A 15,396-nucleotide genomic window follows, 5' to 3' on the forward strand; every position below is an offset into this window, starting at 1 on the left:
AAGAACATAAGGAATGATGTGTCAGGTCAGCCCACGGGTCCAGCCAGCTCACTGTACTGTCTCCAAGAGTGATGGATAATAAGATGCTCAAGAAAAAGTCACAGAACAGGCAGGCATACCAGGATATACATAATTCATAGTGCCTTAGGACCCTCTCTCAGAAATTTGTGGCTCAGGGTCTTGCTGAGCTGTTTCTAACTTTACTGTAACTTTTTCATGAGGAGGACACAATAACCATAGTATTTATAATGAAGATGAAGCATGGATTTTTCCAGTGACATAATGATGATTAATGTCTTCTATTCTTTTCTTAACTATTCTTAGTTTTCTATTTTTTTTCATTTTGTTCTTTTTCTTTTTCTTTTTTTTTTTTTTTTTTTTTTTTTTAACATCAGAGGTTGAGGTGTAGTTTTGTGGATTTTTTAAGGAATTATTTGTTCCAAGGAATACTTTTCCAGTGTGCTTTGCTTTACATTTCTCTAATCTGAATTCCATCTGCTGCTTTATCTACTGGACACTTTTATTATAGCACTTTTGAATCTGTATCTTCTATACACTTCTATAAATATTATTGACTTAATCCTTGTAATGATGATGTCAGTTAAATGTGTAATAAGAAATCTATGAATAACTAGACTCTGTTTCACCAAAATTCTCCTTGAAGTCATGTTTTACATGGACAAGGTAACATTAAGACTTTTGGCAGGCATCATTGGAATTTTTTTAGAATTCAAGTGGTTATCTTACTTTTATAATTGAGAATCAGAAAAGGAGCATTAGGCAGAATTTGAGCAATTGAATATTATCCTAGGAATTCATTCCATTACTTTGATGTTTGGAAAAGGTCTTTTATGAGCTGGTTAGCAAAGTGTGATATTCTCACAGCAAGACACTGAAGAGATCAGTGTAAGGCTATAAGTGAACACTTCAACACACCACCACTTTATTGTCTCCAGCACCTTCTCATTATTTGGAAATAACAGCTAAGTAAATAAGTAAATAAATAAATCAACCAGCACATTCATGAAATCCTAGGAACAAAATTGTTTCAAATTAAGTCATCGCTTTTATAATTCTGGTTTTGGCCTTCGTTCATTTCCCAGACAGCTGTAGCATTTTGTCTTCTGAAGAGCACAACTGTCTTCTGAGAGCTGAGTGCCATTGTGCTAATGACTCCATAAGCAACCCCACCACGTCCTGTATGATAAATTGCCTCCTGATTAGTTAAACAGAAATTGTATCAAACCAGCGGAAGGAGTTTTTGTTGACACAGCATCTCAGGAGACACTGGTGTATTTTCTTTTACTCTGTGAATGCTCAGCAATTGGAGTAGTGAGAATGACAGAAAATCAGTCAGTATTATTCAGTCCCAATGATCTTTTTTACCTTTAGTTTTTGTCCTTTATATATATATATATATATATTATTTTTAAAAGAAAACTTTTATTACACAGCCAGAGTCTGTCTTTTAAAAATGAAATTGAGTTGAGTCTTTGAAGGGCAGAATGTGAAAATATTGTTAGCTCCAATCACAATATGCTTTTTTTAGTCTATGATCCATTAGAGCTACTTCTGTGTTTCAAAAAGGAAAGGAAAAAAATTCCACTCATTTTATATATTGAGGTTATTTTATTTTTAGTCCTTCAGTTTTACAGTAAATGCATTGGTGGGTCACTTCTGTGCATTATTTTTATGCCTTTGTAGTGGCACTATTTCCATGAGCATGTTGGTTTTATAGTGGAGTTTCCACTTAGGGCTGTTAGTAAATCTTTCCACAGAAGCCAGGCCTTTATAAATGACTATTGTTAAAGAAATGTTACTGGCTATGATGGGCATGACAATAAATGTAGGAGAGACCTGGCTTGTGGTTATTATTCCCGTATCAACTTTCTCGTCACCACTGGAGGATGGGGCTAATTGCGTCTTCACTTCCCCGCAGCTCCACGCTTCCCTTGGGGCAGCGGTTTTCAGGGAGACACAGATGGCACACGGAGGGGTGTAATCAGCACAGCCTGCTCAGACAGAAAATATGGACCCTTGGACAGACTGTCAGAGCAGGATGACGTGTTCCAGATAAACAGCAATTTACTGTAGCGGGAACGCGAATCCAGTGTGTGGCGTCTTGGGTTCCCAAATAGTGATGGTTTTTCCATTACATGTTTGGAACATTTCTGGTGTTAGCTAACTGCTGCAAGGAAAGCCCATGTACGTGAGCATCTGATCAACTGGATTTTACAGTCCTGTGTCATAGAGGATTCTAATTACCGTGCTTTGAATATTAGGGAACTCAACACGCTTTTAATCAATCCCATGGGCTCTGCTATTTCCATTACTTAGTCTCAATCCCTGTTTAAAATCTGGTACTGAGAATTTGTTTCACATACTCAGTGAATCCCTAAGTGCACTGCTCCTGAAAGCAGAAACTCACACTAAATCTGGATAGTTTATATTCCTTCTAAATGAAAACAGCAGAACAGTGGGATGACTGTGAGAAATTATGACATAAAGCTGATTTAAGACCCATTCAGACTCTCTCACTTCAGCTGAGGGCTAAAGGGCTTTTATTTATGTTAAAGTGTGTTATTTATGAAGGAGCAGACAGAGTCTATACATAACCCTCCACAAGGAGGAGTCAAGACTGAACATCTTCCAGTCCAACTCCCTTTCTGATCAATAGCCCTCTATTATCATAATAAGATATAGTGTTAAAATATGTGCTTGCAGAGCTTAAATAATAGCAATCACTGTCTACTAAGCAAAAGGAAACCTTTGGTAACTGACACTTAATGAAGCAACTAGCGATTAAAACATAGGTAGAAGCAGAACTGGTAGAACAGTGGCTATGACTTGGGTGGAAGAAAAAGGAGTGATGCAAATAAATTTGCTGTCAGTGTGCAGCACCCTAATATTCTCTGAGACATTTAAAATGAAATATATTGAGATTTTTGTTCCCCTGTGGTAACAATGATCCCCAGGCGCATCCAGGGACTTAGTTGTTCTGGGAAATTGTAATACTTCTACAAAGTGGGTCAGCAGATTAAGGGTGGGTTCAGCAAAGCAAGTAACCTTGTGATATGGTCTTCCTTAATACAAAATATGACTTGAGTTTTGGAATAAATGTCTTTGGGTAATGTGTTCTTTATGTGGTATAACATTTTGAGGTGGCTTTTCCCTTACTCCAGCAGGAACAGGAAAGTTTTATTTCATATTTTTATTTCATGCCAATACTTGAAGTAGTTATTCCTCAGCAAATGGGGGTAGTTCATTAATTTTTGACTGGGTACAGCCTCATGTAGAAAGTTCTAAGACCATCAGCTAATTTCTAGAACCACTTCCAAAACTCAAGATATATTAGGAGAAAAATATTCAGGCATTTTCACTGCCTGTATGCTTGAAGCCACATCTCAGCTGCTTAGAAGAAGGCTTAGATGCTTACCTCTGACTGAAGAGATCTTAAGGAATCATCACTAAAGGGGAGAAGAAAGGGACATCGCATTCAAATCCACTACCTCTCTGACAAGGGCAACAGATTTTACTGATAAACTTATCCATTAATACCTGGTCAATTCCTACCAAACCTGTTCACAGAGGCAGGAAGAAAGCAATCAGAGGGACATTGGATCAACCTTTCTTATATTTGGCCCAAAGCAAGTGAAAAAATGCATGGTGATGGGGTTGCATGGAAAGATTTTGGCAGTATACAAACAACTGCTTCTACCTTCCAAATTCTCCCATTCCAATGGGGGATTAGTTGATATCTAGAATGCCGGGTTTGGTGGTCAAAATCTTGTAGGACTAAATTCAAGAAAGAAGAAACCAGAAAGACCAGAAATTTTCCTCTGGGTAATAGAATTCTGACACTCTGGTGGTCAGTTTGGATAGGGCTCCGAGGAAGCTGACCTAGTTGAAGATGCCCCTGGTCATTGCAGGGAGGTGGGACTAGAGGACTTTTAGCAGTCCCTTCCAGCCCAATATCTTTTATGATTCTGTGACCCTATGGCTCTGTGGTTCTATGATTCTAAGTATTTTCCCCAGACACAATTTATAGCTATTAGCCATTTCAGGCTGCAGTGAGCAAGGATAGACATGTCAGTCCAAAGCAACAACCTAAATTTGCCTCATGGAATTTAAAGTTGAATTTCCATTTGAATTCTCTGAATCTGAAGCTCAAATGAAAGTATGGGGGTCTAGTTTGGAGGACAGTTAGAAATTGTTGACCAATTTGCAACAGATAAAGGTTTTTTGAGTAAATTACATGGAGGGAAGTAAACATGACTCCTACTCTCAGAAATTCTGCATATTTTGTTCTTATTCAGACTCTTTTATGCATGAAATACAATTGATAGACTGTTTTATTACTGCTGGTGTATTTTCTTTGGAATACTTCTATATATGATTTGCAGAAGAGACAAAGTACATTGAAATGCTCTCTTCCATTTTAGAGCTTGCTGTCTCATTTCCTACTTTCTGAGTAAAAACTTGTGCTAAAAGCCCTAGATTACTGACAGTCATTAAATTTGCAGAAGTTCTTATCTGAAACACAAGTTTTGCTGTTGATAACCATAAAATAGACAGGTTATTTCTGGGAGGTATATTATCTTGGATATCTGGGCCTATTTCCTTCTGAAGGATGAATCCACTACTGATATCTGTCATTCTTGGCTCTGAAGTGCTCTCCTTTAATCATTTTTTGAAGATGAATATTCTTCAGTGCAGTCCATTGAGCCAGATAATATTTGTGAGTCCGTAGCCACTAGTGGATCTATTTGGCAAAGTTAAGGATAACGAAGAGTAAAAAGAGTAATTTGTAGAATTTCTGATTCAGAAATTTTCTCATTAAAAAAGTCTTTGTTCATTCCTGGTTTTAATTTAAGTTCTAACTCACAGCTTATTAAAAGGAACAGAAAGGATTTCACTGAGCTTTGTGCTTGGTATTTATTGATCTTTAAGTGGGAAACAGAGATCCTCAGGAAGCAAGTAGTGAAGCCAGTGAAAACATCTCTGTTTATTTGTATTCGTCAGCTGATCATTTTCACTTTCTCATTTCAATGCAGCTGATATTCTTCCTACAAATACCAAGAAGTTTGCTTTGAAAAAGCAAATCCTGGAATATATTCTATAAACATCATGTAAGTTCTCGTATAAAGTTACATTTTATAGGAAATTTTACTGGCCTTATATCCATTAGCCAAAAATCTCAGGTGCTTAAGTCTGTGGAAAAATAAGCTACTGTCTGTTGAAGTTTTAATAAAATGGTAAAAAAAGTTGATGTTAAAGACAAACTTACAAGCAAAACTAATATTGTTTTAAAGACTCACAGGATTTTTTTTTCTTTTTTTGGTTTATATTAGGCACATTAGAATTCTTCAAGAGTTTATTTCTTTCAAGATCCTAGATATTTCATATATTAATTCTCACTTTGAAGTTCAACAAAAGCCTCGTTTCAGAAATTTATCCTTTTCATATTTGTTTTAAAGGTAGGTGGGTTTTTTCCCTTGATTGTTTCTTTTTTTCCCCAATATTTTCTCTAAATATGTGTGACACAAAGGGTGGCAACACCCAAAAACTCTATTGAGATAGATAGATAGATAGATAGATAGATAGATAGATAGATAGATAGATAGATAGATGACAGATGAAACTGTCAATTACTTCCAGAGATTAAATAGGGAAAATATTACAGATCACTGCTTTGGTGTTTCTAGAACACATAATTCCTGAATGTTGACATCTGACCATTGAGAACATCTAAAACATCTTTAAATCTGCTTGTGTTATTTAATTGCAGTCCAACTCACTTAAACTTAAGAATAGTAAGCAAAATAGATACTGATACCAGCAATTTAGGTATCATTCATGGGATGTGGAGTCAGCTTTTAGGACACTATAAATAGCCACTGCTTGCAAAAGGCAGTCTACCAAAACAACTGTAAAATGGCAAGCACATAAGCCTTCTGTGTTTTCCTTCAGATCTCTTACACTGAAATTAGTAGAGAAAAATAAGAATTTTGGCAAACTCTTCTCTCTTGTAACAGGAAAGCCTTGGTTTCTGCCAGTGCCTTGGCAGAAAACAGAAATCAAACAATAATACAGGTTCTCTTCCCAAGAAGCACACTCCTGCTGTGACAGCTCTGAGGGAGAGGGAGGAGCAAAACACAATAAAAAAATCCATTTTTAAGTCATTCTTTTTCCATGACTTCACATCAGATTGTCAGCACTCAGGGCTCAATAGCCCTGTTGCCATTTTACAGAGACCTCCATTCCTGCCATGTATTGAGGGCACATACTGGCCTTTACATGTTGTGATATGAGCGATCCCAAACCATTACACCCTTACAGATCCAGCCTTTTCCTGTGTTCCCCAAAAACATTACTCATAAGGCTGAGCATCTTTCGGCTTGCATTGATGCCATAGATCTTTTGCACAAGGGTTTTGGACACATTTTGCCAGGCTTTGAAGTTGTCGGGTTTTGGATTATTCAGGTAAGAACATTTGCCTTTGACTGCTTTCCCCAGTAGATCTTGCTGAACCAATTTTTTACTAAATTATATTTATAACCTGCACCCAAAACCTGATGTCAACATTTGTGTTGCTAAATGAGTATGAAAGCTAACGTATGCATTTATCTTTTGCTATTGCAAATAATTGAAGCTTTTTAAAGCTGATAGAACAAGACTTATTTACACCATCAATTTTTTTTTGTCCTACTTTCCATATCGCTACAACTCACCTATCTCTATGTAACTTAGAATCGAATATTTTCATTGGGAATTATAAAATAGAAAATCATTTAAATGACACATGTAAAATAAAGGAAACGTAATTTAATGAGTTCTATCTTTGGGACTTATAAATCTGTTTCTTCATGTATGGCTCGATCAAAAGACCACTCAAATTAATAGAAAGAGTCCCAGAGATTTCTATAGATTTCAGATCAGTCCCTTGTTAAGATTTAATTCTACACTGTTTAACTCAAATCACATGTGAAACTGGTTGGGAGTGGGTTTTATTTCTTATCAAAAATTTCAGAGAATAAACATGTGAAAGAAATGTATTTCCATTTGCAGTGAAAGCACTTACTAGCCCCAAATGTAATGTTTTGTCGGTGTCTTTGTCAACAAGGAAAATAGTTCTGGTATTTCTAGACATCTAGCATATAATGTTAGATTATAAAACCATCTTAGAACGTCCTAAAATGTTCATGATAAATTTGTTAACATACTGAGATTAAAATATTCAAGTATACCATTTCTTCTGAAAATTATTAACTCAGTTTTAGTGCTCCTAGATGTTAATTTACACTCAATACTTTTAAAAATGTTTTTCCTACTTGTTTGCCTGATTTCCATCCTTATTTATTCTGTGTTAATTCTTCCAGTTTTCCAGGTTAGTAGGTATGGTCCCTTATACTTTCATATGGCCTGCAATGATGAGAATTTCTTCCAGATCTCAGTTGTGTACCTCAAGTTTTATTGCAAAATCAGAATAAACCCACAAATCTCTACCTCTGAAGCTTCTTGTCTCTCTGATGATATCAAAGATTTACAATTTCATTCACAAGAGCAAACACTATGTGTAAGTACAGAGAAGTTTTGTAGGTAGGCAAGACAGACAAACTATGAGGTTTTCTTTGGTGCTTCCTGGTTTTGGAATTTAATAGTGAAAAATCCTATCGACCACAGGACAGAATTCAAGAGCAGTTCACCATTATAAAGTATTAATATAAAAGGTTTCTTCTCCGTACAGGATGCCTCATTTACAAACAATTAAGTGCTTCTTGTTATTCACAACTGTTTCAACTCAGCCAGGTCTGGATATCAAGATGGGTCCTTTCCTTGTTACCTTTCAAAAAACTTACAATCGTGGACCAAAGAACTCCTTCAGCTATGCCATCACTGACAGATGCTCAGTGGCTGTAATGTAGATCTGACTCATAAATACAACGGTATAATAGATGAGGTACAATGATCTGGATTATAAAAAGCAGTAATATCCTATTATGTTACATCACAGCAATATAACATAATTTAGCTCCTTCATTCAGCTCTAAAAATAAGGAAGGTGTGTAAAATATTTCTCTGTTGGTTCTTAGTCTTAGGTGCTGATAAGATTTCTAATTATAATGGGCGAGAGGGAAGCATTTTCTGGTAAGTAATTATCAGATGTTGAGAGTCATTAATAAGGAGAAATATCTGAGCTCCTGATCTTTTACTGATATCTCAGACCAGAAAAGTGAAAGACATAAAGTTAAATCCCAGCTTCTAGTGTAGCCACCAGTAGTGTGGTGGCCAGTGTTTTCTTAGAGGAAATGCCTAACCTAAGTGCAGTACCTAACTGTGACACTCAGTGTTTTGGTACTTTCCATCTTACTAGTATCCCCACTACTGCACTCAGATAAACAGGACTTCTGGTGGCTGCAGGAATAGACTCCATGACACCAATGACATGATTTCGAATGCTCAGAGACACTGATGACTAAGTTTATGCTCAGGTTCTATATACTTTTATGTTAGCACAAAACTGGCTTACCTGAAGTCTCTAGGGAGGGAAGGCTGGGAAAGCACAACACGAGCAGCCCCGAGGGTTGAGAGGCTCCTCCAATTAGAGGAGCCATTTGCAGACTGACCAATTTGTACCAAAATGAAGGCGTTCAAATTTTTTGCTTGAGTTTGCAAAGGGCTGTGTATGTTTCCACTGACTCATGAAGGAGTCTGACTTTAGAAAGCTATTTTAAATTAAGAAAAAGTATTCCAAAATATCAAGAATATTCAAAATGGAACTCGTCTAACTTCTGTAATAGCCATATTTTCCACCTCTAGGGAAGACTTGCTTCAGTTTCAAAGAAAGAGAAATAATGACATCCAGTGGCATTTTACCTCCTCAAACAGTGTCCATCTTTGTTACATTCTTCAGCTTTTCTGCCCAGGCATCAAAGCAGAAAATACTCAGAGAACAGACCACTACACATCATGGTTCAAACTGCAGATGTGTTTCATTTACAAATGGTTGAATTTGCATGTAAACCTCTCCATTTCCATACTCTGCTCACTAGGCTTGCTAACAGAAGGCTGGAGGTCCCAGTTTCCTCTTAAGAACCTCAGTGTCGTTATTTGGGAGTTTGGTAAAAATATTAATCAGGATATCTAATAAGAATATCAATAAGAAAAGACATTTATTTTCCAATATAAGTGAATTTTACATTTATTTATAGGGCACAGTTGTGTATTTAAAAGAAAAAATGGGAAAGAAATCCTTCAAGTCCTGTATTATCGCTATAAATGCATATCTATATAGTGCAAATGGGTATATATACCTGCATTGTCAAACCCTTACACTTAGAAACATTTTTGGTTCTTGGCAGAATAAAATTAATCATAAAAAGATTGTGATGTATATGTTAATGAGGTTAGTCTTTTAGTTCAGCTTTCAAAATCTCTTTCTCTTTAGCTTAGATTCTGGTTACTTTCTGTAACTCTTTATTTTGAAATCAAAGCTTCCTTTATTCATTTTTTTTTTCTGGCATTTTTCTGACCCAAAAATGTCAGTATTTCCATTCTGCTGTTCATACTCTTGGGGTTTTTGCTGTTGTAGCAACACATGGGAACCTGAGTGAGGGACTGACTTCCATTGTGCCAGGTACCGTCCGCACACAGAACAAAAGCTGGTTCCCACTCCAGGTCTTTAAGCTTGTTAAGTGCTTTGGGCTAAAAAGCTTTGAGTGGATATAAAATATTACAGCTCATTTACAAAATTTGTTTAAAAAGATAATCAGGTTCTAAAGGGAGCTGACTCAACAATTGTGTGTAGTAATATCTCAGATTTCACTGTGGTCCCCAGTGATTTCATAACAATATGTGCAACACTTAATCCTCACTTACACTAAAGCCAGTTTGCATTGCTTTTACAATGAAAAGCTTAAAGTAAATGCAAAAATGGACCCAGGGGATGCATTCTTTTCCTGCTCCTATGGCCAACGATAGGGTTGAAAAGAGATGGATGCTCAGAGCTATTAATTCTCCTTGAGCATGGGAAAGGGCCCAAAGAGACCGAAGAATCCATCTCCTGCTAATGATCCCTGCAAGTGTCGCTACCCTCTCTCTTCTTCTCACCATCTTTTCTTGTCTGCTGTGATGCTCTCTAACTGTCGTTCTATGCCTGCTTTAAAGTTTCCACATGGAAAGTCATATTCATCTGTCTTAACTGAACTATATAGAATTATCCAATTTATGAACATCTGGAGACTCCAGGAGATTTTCTGGAATTCTTTTCTAGCAAAATTTTAATAGTTGTGCATGAAGTCATAGCCTTCCAAGAGCTCTCAGACTGGAAATTGCTTAGCTCAGTTGTTAATATCTAGAAGATAGTAATTTAATACAATTATTAACCTAGTGGTTCATCTACTCTGCTCTCTCATTTCCTGCAGAAGCTTGTGGTTACATGGAGAAAATGCAACGATGCTTCTTCAGTGTACCCTGATAACTTCCAATATTTGAGCCTGAGATTGTATGCTGATGTTTTTCATTGTCTTCAATGGCTTTTTATCTCAATAATTTGTCTAATGTTTCTTGAACTTATGCAAAATTTTGGTAGCTACAGCACTCTATTGCAAAGAGTTTAATCACTTAATCACATGCAGAGCAAACAAATAATTGTAGCCTTTTACTTATTCCAGAACCTGCCGTCTGACCAGTCCTTTGGCTTCCTTTAGGTCCTGTGTTGTGAGAAGTGATGAACCACCAGCTCCTCCTCACTGTGACTTTGAAGATCTTCCCCATGGCCCCACTCCCATCAAGCTCCTGCTGCAGCCCAGCTCTCCGGCTGACAGTGAAGTCACGGAGACCAAACCATCTCACAGAGACATGACAACTTGTGTTAGGACTGAATAACTTTGGCAGAAACAAGACACATGACCAAGACAATTTTTGGTAATAAAATTCTTACCTTTCATATGTTTTAGTTTTAAAGAAAATTTTGTGTACTAAGTCAATTACATTAACTTAAATAGGTAACTGAGGTTAAAAAATCAAACCAAATCAAACTAGAAAAAAAAAAACAAAATAAAACAAAACAGAACAAACACATAAATCTCTACATAACCATAAGTTTATCATTAGTTAGTTTTACCATTAGTTCTAAAGAGCATTTACAGCATCAGCAAGGATTTACAAAACTGCTGCTTAGGTTGAACCTCTGATGATGTTTCGAATCAGTGAAACAGCTATGGTTAATGCCATGGCTCTCACAAGCAAGATCACAAGGCACAGAAGGAACCTGGCCACTTAGCCACCCAAAATATTATCTGTTTGGGACTTCCCACCCCTAAATGTAGAATGGCTTGAGCATTAGGTATTTTTAATTTGTTATAACTCGCAAGCAACTGGCTACACTGGCAACTGCAAAGAGCCTGGGACTGTATCACAGCCTAATAAAAGTCCCAATAAAAGTTTTAAACTAGTTCACACATCTGCAGTCTGATGGGGGGCATTACCTAATGTGTGCTGTTTCTGTTGTGTTCCCCACTATCCCCTTGGTTGTCACAGGGGAAAATGTGTTACTGTGATGTCCCCCAGGCAATTTATGGCTTTCTCTGAGCCATCACCACCATCTTCAGATAAACCTCATGAGAATTTATTAGAGGGATATAGGTAATTCTCTAAAGGGCCTATAATTCTCACTTCTCAGGGTTCTTTGAAAGTATTATAACCTACCTCCAGTCCATGGATACCTTCAAAGTGAGATAAAAATACATGTCTGGTATTTTTATACCCTGGATAAAAGTAATCAGAGGAGTCCTTTGGGTCCATCCAATGTTTTAAAATGTTTGTCCTTCCAAGTGCTATGGTTTCACCTCACAATCTACAAAAAATAAAGTCCATAATTAATTTCCAATATTTGAAAATGGGGACATTTAAACCTCTTGACATCCAAGAGGGTGGGGAGCCCTTAGTTGCTCTGAATATAAATATATAATTAATTGATTGAGCTAACAGTGTTGGCAACACTTTCTTCTCATATGTAAAGGTGTTCTGTCTGCAGTGGGATTTGCAGTGGGACTGCACAGCATTTTATGGAAAGACAGCCTGTGTCTTTAGATTTTTTGCCCAACAGAGGCAGATTTTCAATGGTCAAAGCCTATAAGGGAGAGTTCAAAGGTGCAATTTTTTTGTTCTAAATGTAGCCATACAGCTCCTTTACTCAGCCCTTACGCTCACACCTCAGCATGTTGCATGTGCTTCCCAGGCACCATGTTTCCAGAATGGCAAAAGACGCTGAAAAGCTGCACTATAAAACCATCCCAATGCCCTTCATTTACAGACCTTCCTATATTTAAAGACACATTTGAAAGATGTACAAGCTGCCTTCCTTTCCATTTTCTTTCCACTCAAAGGAAGTCATTACAGTAAAATGCTAAGGGGCCAGGGGGAAGCAACGTCTGGCAGGGGCTGGTAGAAATTTCCTTTGAACTCTGATGAAGAACATTTCCACTCTGTTTATTACTAAATCCACTGGCCATAGATGATCCAAGGCTCATAAACTCGGGTATGATGGAACTCTCTAGGGAACTATCAGAGAGAGAGAGAGAGGGAGAGAGAGAAAGACGATCTGCACGTGGTGCACGTGTATATGTGTGTGTTTGTGTGTGTTATTTCTCTTTCATCCTGGCTGTGAGAAAAATAGTGATCGAATGACAATAATTGTTCTATGCTCTCACCAAAGTAAGGGTACATGGCAGATATTCTCTCAATGAAGAGAAAAATGCTCATTAAAATTTCAGCATCACCTCTCTTTTCCCCTAGTTCTTCTGATCTCTCTGGAAGTACCTCCTTTATACTTTAGAGCCATTTTATGGATTACAACAGACTTTTCAGCAAACGTATTTCAGACAAAAAAATCTGTCTGGGATCACAAAGTAAACCCAACCTGCCAAATTCAGGAGGAGAGACGAGCCCTAATGCTTTTCTTTTTTCTTTTTTTTTTTTCTCTCTTCAGCTACTTTAATTCATTACCTCACATACAAATTCTGTTTGTTATCTTCTCTTGAATTCCTGGGTGATATAAGTTTCAATCCTATGTGAAAATTATTATCTTCAGTCCCTCTTTATGTCAATGGGAGCTGAAAGATGCAATTAAGCAGGACCAAAAGAGAAGTGGTTGATGGTAATCCAAAACTCTGATCCTGAAAACCCCTGCTCAGTTGCCACTTCTCTGTAGAGATCTTTTAACTTCATTAGCACAACATTTTTTATGAAATTCCATTGACATCAGTCCAAAGAGGGAAATGTCAAACTACCAGTAATGCCACTCCCTGTGGTAGGAGAGCAACCACAGTTCCCAAGGGGGTTCTGATGATATTTTATCCCCTGGCTGCTAAATGCAGAACAAGCTATGAAGCAGAAATCTGCACCTGGCTCTCTTTTTCTCACTGAGTACCACAGAGAGGCAAACACAGGAGTATCTCTCCAGTCTTACAGGAGCAGGGACCCAGTGGCCCAAATGCACTGGTAGATGCAGTAATTTCAGACAAAAGTGGGAGCTGAGTCCAGTTCTCCTGTAATCCTGGGAATACTATAGCTCCTGGATGTTATTTTGGGAACAAAGCAAGACTCTGCTTTGCCTTGGAAAGGGCAAACAACAACATTCCTTTCAGACAAGGACACAGTGAATTCCCCCTTTGACACAAAAGCTTCAGAGAAAAGCTGAGTTCAGTCAAAGTCCTGTCTTCAGTGCCTTCTTTGTACAAACAGGCAAGGAAATTTCCTGGTCAGCATGCAGGTTGTTTTGGAGTGCTGCTCTGGAGCAGAATGGAATGGTCACTGAAGGGCAAGGCACAAAACCTCCTGGTAGCTACTTACTGACAAGAGTTTGAAGCTGATGTTGCAGGAAATGTTATTTAGATCTGCTTGGTACAAACACTTAAGAAAAAATGGTAATTTAAAGGGACTTAAATACATATCTTTCCTTAAAATCTAGCTAAGGACTGCTGAATCAAAACCCAAACTCTCTGGTCATCAGAAGTCTATACCTGGTGTGACTGAAAAATAAAAATGCTTGTCAATTGCTTTGTTTGTAAGCCTCAACCATGACGCAGTAAGCATTAGCATAAGTCTCACACGCTTTTTTTGTCACCTTTGATTTCAGTTTATAAAAGAAAATTTATGAAAAAATAAAAGATAAACTTTTATCTGCCTTGTCAAGTCTTTATAATCCCCTGTTTGTGCTTACATGGTCTCTTGAAAATTGAAGAACCATTCAGGAAAGTGACTTGCTTGAACAGCTCTTTCCAAAGGTAAAGAAATAATAAATGAACAAAACCCAAACAAGTTTAGCAGTTGCAGTTGCTCTCATCAACAGAACAGGTTACAAAGAAATAGGAGAGTTTATTCATACTAATGCTTTTGCTTAAATGTGTATTTCCCTATTGTGTGCATGTTAAATCCTTTTCTTTGTTGTTTGTGGAATAAAATAGCGTATAACATGGCTGAACACAGGATTTTATTATTACTGTAATTATGTCATCTATTACCATCATCTTAGCATCCAGTTAGGATTGAGACGTGCTTGGCATGGTTCAAACACAAACTAATGAACAAGTCTCTCATTTAAACAACATATGCTGTCCACATATTGGTAAGATACAGGAGACGGGACTGGAACTCAGCTGAGATGACAGAGAGGGAAAGAGTGACGGCTGAAGGAATAGCCAAATATAATAAATACCTATTAAAATCAATAACAGCTTTTCCATCGGCTTAAGTAACTTTTGGACCAAATCCTAAGTGTACCATTTGGAGGATTTATAGGTTTCTTTTAATAGACACGAACAAAAGTCTTTTTTATTAAATTATGCCTTTGCTGCTGTGGCTTATGGAAACGGCATGCATATCTCCGAGCAGTGTGACGGACCTCGGCTCTGACAACACTTGTGCATTTGTTCAGCTCTACGTGGTGAATAGGCTTAGTGTATGAAATTAAGCATGTGTACAGGCCTCAGGCTTTTCTTAATTGTAGGATAATTTTATCTGGAGATGTACCAAACTCAGCCCCTCTTTGCTCTGACATTTGTTTTTATTTTTGATCCTGAGTCTCTCTTCCTGGTGCCTTGAATTTACATTTGTGTGTGGAGAGCACCATGGGGAGCTGTACCTGGCAGATCAGTGTGATGGAGTCTCACAGAAAGGCAGCACAGAGGGGGGGCCTCTTGCTCCCAGGCCTCATGACTGTATGGGTGACGAGGGACCACCAAAAAAATAAAAGAAAGCTGAGCCTGCTGAGTGCTTTGGAAGAGTGGCTATGCTCCAGAGAAAGTTTTCTCAACCTTGAATCTCAAGTAAGCAGAAAAATCCCTTGAGAAGCTTAAACTTGAGATAAAATCCATATCTCAAAACCAGTTCATT

The sequence above is a fragment of the Sylvia atricapilla genome, chromosome 3 (genome assembly GCF_009819655.1).
Source record: "Sylvia atricapilla isolate bSylAtr1 chromosome 3, bSylAtr1.pri, whole genome shotgun sequence".
In the NCBI taxonomy this organism is placed as follows: domain Eukaryota; kingdom Metazoa; phylum Chordata; class Aves; order Passeriformes; family Sylviidae; genus Sylvia; species Sylvia atricapilla.